Genomic DNA, 13,133 nt, shown 5'->3' with positions numbered 1-13,133 from the left:
AAATTTATACCATACTCTGCTATAAATAACAAAAATATCATGTCTTTCCTTTGTTTTGGTGTAAAGAAGCACAAGAACATTATGAAAATATTGAAATTTAATGAACTATCCTTTTACAAAACATTTCATAAAACACCTCATATTTCCTTAGACAAATGTGCAATTTACTTTTATCATTCACAAATATGCATTGCAACTGATCCCACTAAAGGCACAAAACTTTAATTGGTACTGAAAAATATAGTAATGCACTTTTAAGATTAAATGAGACTTTTAAAGAAAGGAATTTTTAAACCACTTACACTTACACATACACATATAAAATCAAAATTTAATCCCTGCGTACACCTTACAAACTAGGGAGAGTGATTTTAAATGTGTAATGAAGAAAGTGTTCGCCTGTCCTGTAAATCTGTAAACTTCATACATGAAACATACATACTGGACTGTCTCAGAAAATTAGAATATTGTGATAAAGTTCTTTATTTTCTGTAATACAATTAAAAAAACAAAAATGTCATACATTCTGGATTCATTACACATCAACTGAACTATTTCAAGCCTTTTATTATTTTAATATTGCTGAATTTGGCTTACAGCTTAAGAAAACTCAAAAATCCTATCTCAAAATATTAGAATATCATGAAAAAGTATACAAGTAGGCTATTCAACTAATCACCTGAATCATCTAATTAACTCGAAACACCTTGCGAGGGTTTCCTGAGCCTTAAAAACACTCAGCTTGGTTCAGTAAACTAAATCACTGCTGATCTGACTGCTGTCCAGAGGACCATCATCGATACCCTCCATCAGGAGGGTAAGACACAAAAAGAAATTTCTCAAAGAGCAGGCTGTTCACAGAGTGCAGTTTCAAAGCATATCCACAAAAAGTCTGTTGGAAGGGAAAAATGTGGCCGGAAACGCTGCACAACCAAGAGAGATGACCGCAGCCTTAACAAAATTGTGAAGAAGAGCCGCTTCCAGAATTTGAGGGAGCTTCAAAGACAGTGGGCTGAAGCTGGAGTCCAGGTATCAAAAGCCACAGTTCACAGACGTGTCCGGGAAATGGGCTACAATAGCCATATTCCCATGGTCAAGCCACTTCTGAACTCAAGACAACGGAAGAAGCGTCTGACTTGGGCTATGGAGAAGAAGCACTGGACAGTTGCAGAGTGGTCCAAAGTCCTCTTTTCAGACGAAAGCAAGTTTTGCATTTCATTTGGAAGTCAAGGCGCCAGAGTCTGGAGAAAGGCTGGAGAGGAGCAAAATCCAAGTTGCTTGAAATCCAGTGTGAAGTTCCCACAGTCAGCAATGGTTTGGGGAGCCATGTCAGCTGCTGGTGTAGGTCCACTGTGTTTCATCAAGTCCAGAGTAAATGCAACTGTGTACCAAGAGATTTTAGAGCACTACATGCTTCCATCTGCTGAAAAGCTCTATGGAGATGAGGATTTCATTTTCCAGCATGATCTGGCACCTGCCCACAGTGCCAAAACCACCAGTAACTGGTGCACTGACCATGGCATCACTGTCCTTGATTGGCCTGCTAATTCCCCTGACCTGAACCCCATCGAGAATTTGTGAGGTATAGTTAAGAAGAAGATGGAAGACACCAGACCTACAAATGCAAATGAGCTGAAGGCCGCTATCGAAGCATCCTGGGCATCAATAACACCTCAGCAATGCCACAGGCTGATTGCCTCCATCACGCCGGATTGATGCAGTAATCCGTGCAAAAGGTTTCCCAACCAAGTACTGAGTGCATCAATGGACATTTTCAAATGTTTGATTTAGTTTTGCTGTTATAAAATTATTTTTTTTACTTGGTCTGAGGAAGTATTCTAATATTTTGAGATAGGATTTTTGATTTTTTTTCAGCTGTAAGCCAAAATCAGCAATATTCAAATAATAAAAGGCTTGAAATAGTTCAGTTGATGTGTAATGAATCCAGAATGTATGACATTTTTGTTTTTTTAATTGCATTACAGAAAATAAAGAACTTTATCACAATATTCTAATTTTCTGAGACAGTCCAGTACACATACAATACATACTGAAAATTTATGGAGTTGTATGAACAGTAGAATTCCATCACACAACTTTTGTTTTGAAGCTGCTGACTAACATTAAAGTGCACATTTTTTAAATCGTCACAGTAAGGATTCATCTTCACAGAGCTGTATTCTTTCAATGCAAACAGTATCTAAGGCAGCATTTTAAAGGTGTTAGTCTAGTCTGGACTTGTATTTGTTCCTGAAACTTGGCATCTTTTGGCCTGTACAAGTGCATCAACACCAGGTGTCATGTCCTGACTAGCTGTCACTTTCAGAATGTCATTTAAGTGCTTGTTTGTGAGCCTTGAACGCATTTTTGTTTTATTGATATTCATCACTGAGAAAATTTGTTCACAAAGGTAGGTTGTCCCAAACATGCACAAAATTTTAGCAGCCAGGGCTGTTAATTTTGGGTACCCTGGTAGTAGATACTGATAAAATCTGTCCAGACCTACAGAGGCAAATTTGCCCTTCAAATCTGCATCACACTGCAAATCAATTATTTCTAGCTGAATTTCGATCGGCAGATCAGAAGCTTTAACTGTGAAAGGTGAGCGAAAAACAGAAAATTCTGTCTCAAGTTCACCTAATACCTGAAAACGTTTCTCAAACTCCCGCAGTAGTCCTGCAATTTTGTCTTTGTACCGTTTCATGTCCGCATCAGGTCTGGTCACACACACATCTCTCAGACAGGGGAAATGAGCAGGGTTGCCAGTTGCATCTCCCACAAAGTCAGCTTCAACTTAAATGCATGTATGTTGTCAGAAAACTGTATGACAACTTTTTTGCGGCCTTGCAACATTTTGTTCAGATTGTTCAAGTGTTCAGTAATATCAACCAAGAATGCAAGGTCCCGTAGCCATTCCTGAGATTGTAATTCCAACACCGGTTTTCCTTTTTTTTCCATGAACTGTCCGATTTCCTCTCGTAGATCAAAGAAATGCCTCAGCACAGCGCCTCGGCTTAACCATCTCACTTCAGTGTGGTATGGCAGGCTGTGGGTAATGTTGCTGTCGCTGAGAAGTTTGTCAAACTGACGATGGTTCAGACCTCTGGACCGGATGAAATTTACAGTGCGAACAACCACCTCCATGACGTGGTCCATTTTCAGCGACTTGCAACACAATGCCTCCTGGTGCAAAATACAGTGAAATGTCCAGAAACGATCTCCTCCATTAAGGGCTTGTACTTTGTCTTTGAACTTTGTCGCGACACCTGCTTTCTTTCCGACCATGGATGGCGCGCCGTCTGTAGCCAGGCTGACAGCGCGGGACCAGTCCACTCCAACTCTGTCCAATGCAGCAACGACAGAGCCGAAAATGTCCTCGGCTGTTGTGGTGTCCATCATTGGCACCAACTCAAGAAACTCTTCAGTAACAGTCAATGTCTCATCAACTCCTCGAATAAATATGGCCAGTTGGGCCACGTCTGTGATGTCAGTGCTCTCGTCAATTGCCACGGAAAATGCAATAAATGACTTGACTCTCTGTTTCAATTGACTGTCTAAATCTGCCGATAGTTCCGAAATCCTCTCTGCTATAGTATTCCTCGTCAGGCTAATATTGGCAAAAGCTTGTCGCTTCTCGGGACATACAAGTTCAGCCGCCTTCATCATGCATCGTTTAACAAAGTCACCGTCGGAATACGGCTTCGATGCTAATGCTATTTCGCTAGCAATTAGGTAGCTGGCTTTTACCGCTGCTTCACTGACTTCTCGGCTCTGGATGAAAGTTGACTGCTGTTTCCTCCGACCCGCCAGCAATTCGTTAATCTTATCTCTTCTCAGTTGTCCTTGCAAGCCGTCATATTTTTCGCTGTGATGAGTCTCGTAGTGGCGTCGAATATTATATTCCTTCAATACCGAAACTTGTTGCAAACACACCAAGCACAAAGGTTTTCCGTGGATCTCTGTAAATAAATAGGACGTGGTCCATTTTTCTTTGAAAATTCTACACTCCTTATCTACTTTTCTCCGTTTGGATAACGACATTTTGGCTAATGAGGGTGTAGCGGAGAGGTAGAGACCAAGGTATTAACAACGTCGTAACAAGCAGCAGATGGCGCATTGATACCGTCTGCTGTTTTCAGTCTGTCTCAGTGATGCGGCTTGTCTTCTATTCTGATGGAAAGAGTGCGCCCCTTAGCGGATAATCCATGAATTGCAGCGAATTAAAAATATTAATTCCATGTCTTTTATGCATTTTTTCCACTTTCAAATTATCCTGCGGGCCTGATCGAACCTCCTTGGGGGCCGGTTCCGGCCCGCGGGCCATATGTTTGACACCCCTGTCTTAATCACAAAAATGTCTCAAAGGACTGCACATGATTACAATGTCACAATTACCTGATCTTAAACCAACATGCGGGCAAGGAACAACTCACAAACCTCAGCGTGAGGAAAAAAAACCTTGAGAAGGGACCTCACAAGTGGTATCCCCTTTTCAGGATGACCAGGGTGATTTACATTTAGCATTACAGTACACAAACATGGTAAACACTAGGTAACATGTTAAAAAATTTGTCCGGAAAGTGCATGACAGCAGCGGCGCCCCCAGCCTGTAAACTAGTCCAGAAAGTCTATGACGGCCATGACGCAGCTTTCCATCTCTGCCAGCTGGTCCATGCAGGCGTTCATATGCTTCAGGTTAAACGCTGGTCCGCTGACTCATCTTAAATCATCCTTCTCCTTCGTATCACCGCCAGGCAGGCAGGCGGAAAAAGACAGGAAAATACAGAATATGAGGGGGGCATCAATCATAAGCTTTGGAATATAAGTGTGTCTTAAGCCTTGATTTAAAAACTTCCATTGAGGTTGTAGATCTTATCTTCGGAGGCAGGGCATTCCATAGCACCGGGGCTCGGATGGAGAACGCACTCAAGCCTGCAGACTTCTTGGGTCTCTGAGTCACAAGTAGACCTTCATTTTCCGAACGCAGACTCCGTGCAGGAACATAGGGGGACATCAAATCGGAGAGATAAGAGGGTCCAAATCCATGCAAACATTTGTATGTTAATAAGAGAACCTTAAAGTCACATCTTAAGTGGACTGGGAGCCAGTGCAAGTTGGCCAATACAGGATTAATATGCTCAAACTTTTTGGTCTTAGTCAAAAGTCTAGCTGCTGCATTCTGAACCAGTTGCAAACTTTTGATGCTAGACATCGGGAGACCAGAAAGCAATACATTACAGTAATCAAGCCGAGAAGTAATAAACGCATGAATTAAAACCTCTGCATCTGATTGGGACCGAATCGAAGGAATCTTCGCAATATTACGGAGGTGGTAGACTGCTATTCTAGTAATATTTTTCACGTGTGACAAACGACAGACTAGGATCAAATATAACACCTAGATTTTTGTCACAATGGGTGATATTACATTTGTCTAGGTTCAGGGTAGTGTTGGAAAACAACTCACGACAGTGAGCTGGACCAATAATCAACATTTCAGTTTTTTCTGGGTTATGGCGCAAAAAATTAAGTGACATCCATCTTTGAATCTCAATAAGGCAAGCCTCCAGATTTCTACAATTTAACTGTCCAGTTGTCTCCAGTGGCACATACAGTTGAGTGTCATCTGCATAGCAATGGAAACTAATATTATACTTGCGGATAATGTCACCAAACGGGATTATATTAATACTAAAAAGAAGGGGCCCAAGTAGAGGTCAGATTGCCATAGTTAACACATTGTATCCTGTCTGACAGGTAGGACCTAAACCATGAAAGTACAGTTCCTGATATACCAATGCATTCCAGACGAACAAGTAATATGTTGTGGTCGACAGTATCAAAAGCAGCACTGAGATCCAGCAGCAGTAACATTGATGAGGCACCGGAATCTATTGCTAAAAGGAGATCATTGGTTACTTTAGCCAGGGCTGTCTCAGAGTGATTTGCCGTATATGCTGACTGGACAGTTTCAAAGAGGTTATTTTCTGACATGAAGTCATTTAACTGCTGTGCAGCGACCTTTTCAAGTAAGTAGTAGTAAGTAAGTGTTGGAGTGGCGTTAGATGACAGTAGTGCACGTGCCAGTGATGGGGTCATCTTTGAGGAGGGAGATCCAGGCGCCTGTGTTGGGTTGGTCTTTGAGGATGGTGGTGTAATTGCCGGTATTGCAATGGATGAGATCATGGTGGTGCAGGGGACGGGGCGGTGTCTGGCATTTTTAAAAAAAAAAAGTCTTTTTGGTATGCGAGGCAGTGTTGGAATGTAAATCTTTAAGTGATCTACGTTAATATTTTTAAACACAACCCCTTTGGCATCTACCAACTTTGCACTTTTACTTTCAATCGCTGTAATCGTGTAGGGCCCCATGTAATTTGGATCCAGTTTCCCCCCCTATCTTTGCTGGCTCCGGATGTTCATCCTCCACACCTTGTCCCCAACATGATATTCTTCAGGAGAATAATTATTTGGGTTTTTTCGGTCATTTTTCCCTGGGCTGTCATGATGTTTTCCTTTGCTCTTGAAAGCAGCTCAGGGATATATTCAGAGCATCAGACACCTCTTCCCTCTCCATCGTCTCCTCGCCATTTATCTAGAAAATAAGGTACATTTATGGAAAGATATTTAGTGTCAAGTTCAGACAATTCGTCGGTATTTAAAGCTTACTAAGGGCTTGATTGTACTTCTCCTGAAAACAAGCAAGCTAATCACATAGACCATGTTGGTCATTGCCTGGTACAATGATGCTCCAAATACTTAGCATACAATACATTACAACACACCAACAATATTGAGCCATTACTCTCTGTCACAGAATTTAAATCCACTTTTCTTGACATTTTTTCTTCGAGCTGTAACTGTAGTTAATTACTTGCATTATTACTACCAATGCATTCTTTGTGTTATTTTTGTGCCTGTGTTTTGAGTAATATTGAATGATTGTAATTCCCCAAACCCAGGACTAACCCAGTATTGCTCTGGGATTTGTGATGGATACCGTGCCTCTCTTCCAAACATTAGAAGAAATGGTGAGAACTTGGTTGTCATTAGTTTATTTGGTTCTCAAACCAAACATGACGGCATCCAGGTGTTTGTCCCATTCTTTTACTGTCGCTCCACCAGCTTGCACAGTGATCTGAGGACATGACATAGATCAAAGATTATTCATATATTTGAAGGTTTTTACCCGCCCATCACTCATTTATTGTAGATATTAGGTTATTCAAATTTTTGGTAACACTTAATCAGAAGAATTGTTCATCAGACAGTCATGATGCCGTCATACTTGTGTTAAATCATGTTGACTTAAATTCAATATGTGTCTACCATGTGGATTCCAGTCTTTATTATTGCCCGGAGGTTCCAGCAAGATGACATTCAAAATGACAAATTGGCACTCCATCTACCCTTCAACCCTCACCACTAAAAACACAACATTTCATAACTCTATTATTCTAATTTAAACCTGCAGTTCCTACCTTTGGATTGTCCCGTTCATCTTCTCCACTAACCCTTTAGTTTAGGGGTGATAGGGCGCACAAAGACTTCTTTTGATGTATAGAACATCCCAGACCTCTTTATTTAACTGTAGTTTAAATACATTTTTACACATGGGAACAGTTAATGCCATTTTATTTAAAAAAAAAAAGGCATTTTCATCAAACTTACTACATTTACAAACTCAGTCCCCTGGTCTGTGAGGATTCTCTTTGGTGCCTCAAACTGGTGAACAAATTTCAACAGCCAGTGGCGTCTTTTGCACTTTTGGTGGGGATGGCATAGGCTTGAGACAATTTGGTAAGTTAGTCAACTATGGCACAAATGTATTGGTTTCCATTTTCAGTGAGGGAGCTTACCAATTAAGTCCATCCTCACCAGTTCAAAAGGGTCCTTAACCTATAGAATTGAAAAAAAAAAGTTTACCCTTGAAAAATTAACTGTTTTATTGCTCTTTTTTACAATGCATACAGTATGTATATTCACACATATTTACATAAACAAAGTTGAAAAAGAGGACAATAGAAAATTTACTGTTATTGGAATGATTTCAGTGTCTGCCTTTATTGACGTTCTGTCTGACTGGCACGGGACACACTGTCACCTTTAATAAAACACCAACATTTAAAATGTTAAAAGTTCAATTAATGCTCACTTGACAAATGGTTTAAAGAAGTACATTTAGAACACAGATGTAATTGTCTTCAGGTACTTGTGAGAGATATTCAAGATAAAAACTCACTGTCGGCAGAATCATTCAGACAAAAACACTTATTGAGTTTTTAATCTACATGGTGGATGCCTCAGTCCACCCGACACAGCCATCTTCGCTGACTCCCCTGGGCGAATTGACGACATACGGTCAGTAGGCGTGGTTTATTGACGTCACACATAAACAGGATATGACATAAGACTGAAAAACGTATAGAAATAGACTGATCTTTTTAACGTGAATATGTGTGTGTGATGATTATTTTTATATTGACAATATAAAAGTAGGTTAAACAAGTTAATTTCTTAGCATGGAAGTCTGAGAAATACACAACCAAAAACAGCCAACTTTACAGTACTAAACTCATCTCATCTCATTAGCCGTACCGCTTATCCTCAGTAGGGTCGCGGGGGGCTGGAGCCCATCCCAGCAATCATCGGGCAGTGGGCAGGGGACACCCTGAACTGGTTGCCAGCCAATCGCAGGGCACACAGGGACAGACAACTCATTCGCTCATTCACACCTAGGGACAATTTGGACCGGCCAATTCACCTGAAATGCATGTCTTTGGAATGTGGGAGGAAACCGGAGTGCCCGGAGGAAACCCACGCAAGCACGGGGAGAACATACAAACTCCGCACAGAAAGTCTGGAGCTGGATTTGAACCCACGACAGGTTCCCATGACATGAACTGTGCCGCACAAGCGCTAACCACTGCGCCGCCGTGCTGCCCACAGTACTAAACTGATAAATAAAAACATGTACAAGGAGTGGACAACATTTGCCCATATTCTCTTATAGTACGACTAAATTTGAGTTATTATAATAGTTAGTCACCCATGTGTCGATGTCATCACACATGCCAGGCCAATAGAAGCGCTTAGAAATTGCATCTTTGGTTTTGCGCTGTCCACAGTGAGCACCAATGTTGTTGCTGCTGTGGAACTCGATGAAAAAATGGTTTACCTGTTTTGCACCACGGATGACTTTAGTTTTACAGGCAGCAGACAGGTTTTTATTTCATTCGTAGTACAGTTCTCCATCTGCAGAAAATAATAATAGTCTATATCAAGAAGTATCACCAATCCAACCATGCAAAAATGAATTGTGCGTTCATTGTAATACCTTTTGCACTAGCATAGAAGAAAACATTCCTATCTTCTTTTTGTTTATAAAGCCCAATATAACATTACATATTTTAAACGGCCTTCCATATCTTATTAAATGTAAAATACATCCATTTAATACGCTATAGTACAACTAGAAACCATATGAGTGTTAATTGTGGGGGATGGTAAAAGTTTAGCCACGAAAATGTAATTGATTGTTTTTAACTCACTTTCAATGCAGAATCTATTCCGCCTTCTTGCGGAAACAATTCTTTGTCGCCTTGTTTGAATTATCTGGATAAACTCCATTGAGTTTATAATCCAAAATCTGCCGGTAAAGTATTGGGTCCATGATTGATTAGGTAGGGCATGTGTTGTGATGAGAATAATATCACAGGTACAACGATTAACTAGGCCTGGACTACTTTTCGCGGATGAATATATGTCACGCATCACCCCCTTACCATTTAAAGTAATGTGCGTAAAAGGTGTACTGTATTCTAATATTCTTTTGTATGACATATAATATAAAATCACTTTTTATCACTTCACTAATGGAAATGTTATCAGTGGATTTTAAGACATCTTATTGTAAAACTAGTGGTACATAGCAAAACAAAAAGGCTTTGGTGCCAAACATCTTAATTTGAGAAATATTTCAATAAATATGAATACATCTTAAGTTAACTCTGAGGTGAAAAAAATAGTGAAAGAGAACTAATCTGAAAGTACTTTCAGGCCGATTTGAATAACGGGTCAAATCTGACCTGCTAACACAATTTTTTGGGGGGGAGTTTTCTAACAAATTTAGAGGATTGGTTCAAAGAATTCAAGTACAATACAACAACTTTATAGTCAATAAATTGTCTATTTACAGTCAAGTCATTTTTATTTGTATAGCCCTTAATCACAGAGTCTCAAAGGGCTTCACAGGTTATTACACGGACTATTTTTTCAGACTATTATTATACCAACAACTGAAAACAGTCTGGCTGCAGCAGACAGCATTAAAACTACAGATTTACACATTTTTAAATGTTTAATTTTATGTACTTTCTATATTGCTTGTTATGTCTTCATAATAAAACCACACACATCAAAACTACGGCACTTGGTTATTTTTTTAATTTGATGCACAAAAAAATAAGGCAAACGAAGAATAAGGCTTGGCCAAAAAGGTTGCTTGGAAGAGGGCAGAATGTTGATGCAAATGGTAGCAAAACAGAAGACCGTAAATTTGACAGCCCTTTTCAACATTCCTCTATAAATCTTTTTAAAAGGGCCCAATCATGGCCTTGTTGCAGTAGGTGTCAAATTGAGGCACTTGGGCCATTATCAGGAGCTGGAATGGATAAGAGCAAACACAACGACAGAATCACAACAGAGCATACCACACAGGGATGTAACATGTTCATCTGGCAGGCCACGTCTGGCCCGTGGGCTGTAAGGGCATCAGGCTTGACATTTCGGGACCCCGGGTGGTAGGAAAGGGTGAAGTTGAGCCGGGCGAAGAACAAGGACCAACGTGATTGCCAGGGATTCAGGTGCTTAGCCGAGCAAATGTATTGCAATTTCTTATGATCAGTCGATACCAGGAATGGAACCAAAAACGAGTCGAAAGCCAGGAGAGGAGAGTAGATGTGGTCAGGATCAAAAAACGGGTCGATGCTAGGGAACAGATGGGAGCAAAGACAGGTGTGAGTCAGGGTCGAAAAAAGCTTGCCTAGAGTAAACTGACGTTCGCACACGGACTGACAACAGGTGACAGAAAGGAGTGGGTTTAAATAGTGACAGGGAGCCAACCAGTCTGAGGCAGTTGGTGCCAAAGGAGTATGCACAGGTGAGTCAAATCAGTAATCATGACAGTTTGCTTGTTGGCTTAATAATGACTGTGTGTGGGGGCGGGTGCGTAAGTGAGATATTTTTTATTTCAGTTATTGAAAGCAATAAATTTATTCTCACAGAAAAAAAGTATTAACCTCTAATAAATTAATAAATGGGAAAAACATCATTTGCACCAAACAAAGAACAGCTGAACAATACAATATTTACTGTAAACATGTGCCCACAAGGAGTAAGGCTGAAGCCAAGGATTTTAAGAGGCCACCCCTGTTACACTTGTCATCTTAAGCAGTATGTAATTGCGCTCTATATAAAAAAAACACAAAAAAACACACACACAAACTTGCACACAATGGTGGTAATCGGTTTAAGAATAAGCATCAAGTATTAATTTTCTGGCAAATTCAGAGTAATAATGTGTCTGTGTAAAGGGTGCCCTAATACATACTCATACTACATTACACAGCTTCATGATGAGAAAGAGACATCATGTACGCCACAGCAAACGACTGTTATCACTGAGACCATCCTCAACAAGATCGCCATTGACATGCTCACATTTTTGCATTGCAAAGTTCTTAAAAAAGAAAGTGAGTGGGTTTGGTTGTTAATGTTGAAAATCACTTTACGTAGCTTTCGGATTCACATTTATTTTTTTGTTCTAAAAACTAATGTCCTTTAAAAAACTAAATTACTTACCATTTTTTGCACTTTATAAAAAAGTGTCTGCAGGTGTATCGCATTAATGTGCATGTACTTTTATTTTACAAACACTTGGAATGTTAATGTTGATTAATGTCATGTTATCAGATTTGCATTTAATTCTTGTCCCAAAGCTAATGTCCTTTGAATAACAAAGATGCCTTTTTAGCACTTTATAGAGACAAGTAAGTATTTGTAGGTTTAAAGGATAAATTTCTATGAATGTTTTTGTTATCTGATTTTTAGATTATTAATTGTTTAATATTGTAGAATATTCTGTTTCGTGACCTATTTTCCTATTTAACCAAAACTTCAGTATTTGATTAAAAGAGAAGAAATTAATGTTTAGTTTTTATTTGTCCAATTCATCGAGGCATTAAAAAATTGTCAGATTCATCGTTTGTTGCTAATGTTAAGAACATTATGCTAAAAGTCAGATAAGGAATACAATGTCCTCTCTCGTCTTAAACCCCTATGGTATACGTCTTCATAAGATGCTGTGGTTGTAGAAAAAGATGTGGCCTGCCAGACTGCCTGAACCATCTTCACCTGACCCTGTAACTGACCCTCAATGCTAATCCCCACTCAACACACAACCGCACACAGGATATACCCTAAATTCCGGACTATAGAGCGCACCTGATTATGAGCCGCACCCACCACATTTTAAGAGGAAAAACGATTTTGTACTTGCACAAGCCGCACCTGTATATAAGTGTTACATTAAAAAATGTAACCCAAACACAAAATTAACCCAAACCCGACTTTTAAGTCCCGCAATTAAAACTAGATGTCCTTCATTAAAGTACACATTCCAAAAATTACAGCCGGCAAAATGAACGGAAAATGATACCAGTACTTAAAGTTTGATGCAGACCTGCAGAGTCTGGGTCCCGTTGAAAGTAATCCAAGGAAAAAATTGTATGTTTCCAAAGGTAAGGGTGGGAAAAATATATATCCACTATTGTCCGCCGCGTCCACAAACAGGTTCCTCACCTATACCCCACTTCCCGTCTCCCCGCGTTTGTTCCGCCCCTTTTTCATTCGCCTGTACAAAACATATCAGAATAAGTGTCTAAAATGAATACAAATAAAAACATAACAAAAATATACAGTTGCAAATACATATTATACATGGTTACACATATTTACAAAGAAAGACGGTACACCGAGAGAGTTTTCAAAGCATTAATAATATAACTTTCATCCCAAACGGTGCCTGTGACGGGGCAGTTAATGGTAGCAACACACTCGCAACACAGTAAACGGGT

This window comes from Urocampus carinirostris, chromosome 13 (genome assembly GCF_059441175.1).
Source record: "Urocampus carinirostris isolate Australia breed hairy pipefish chromosome 13, RoL_Ucar_1.0, whole genome shotgun sequence".
NCBI classification, from domain to species: domain Eukaryota; kingdom Metazoa; phylum Chordata; class Actinopteri; order Syngnathiformes; family Syngnathidae; genus Urocampus; species Urocampus carinirostris.
Note: the sequence above shows the minus strand (reverse complement) of the source record.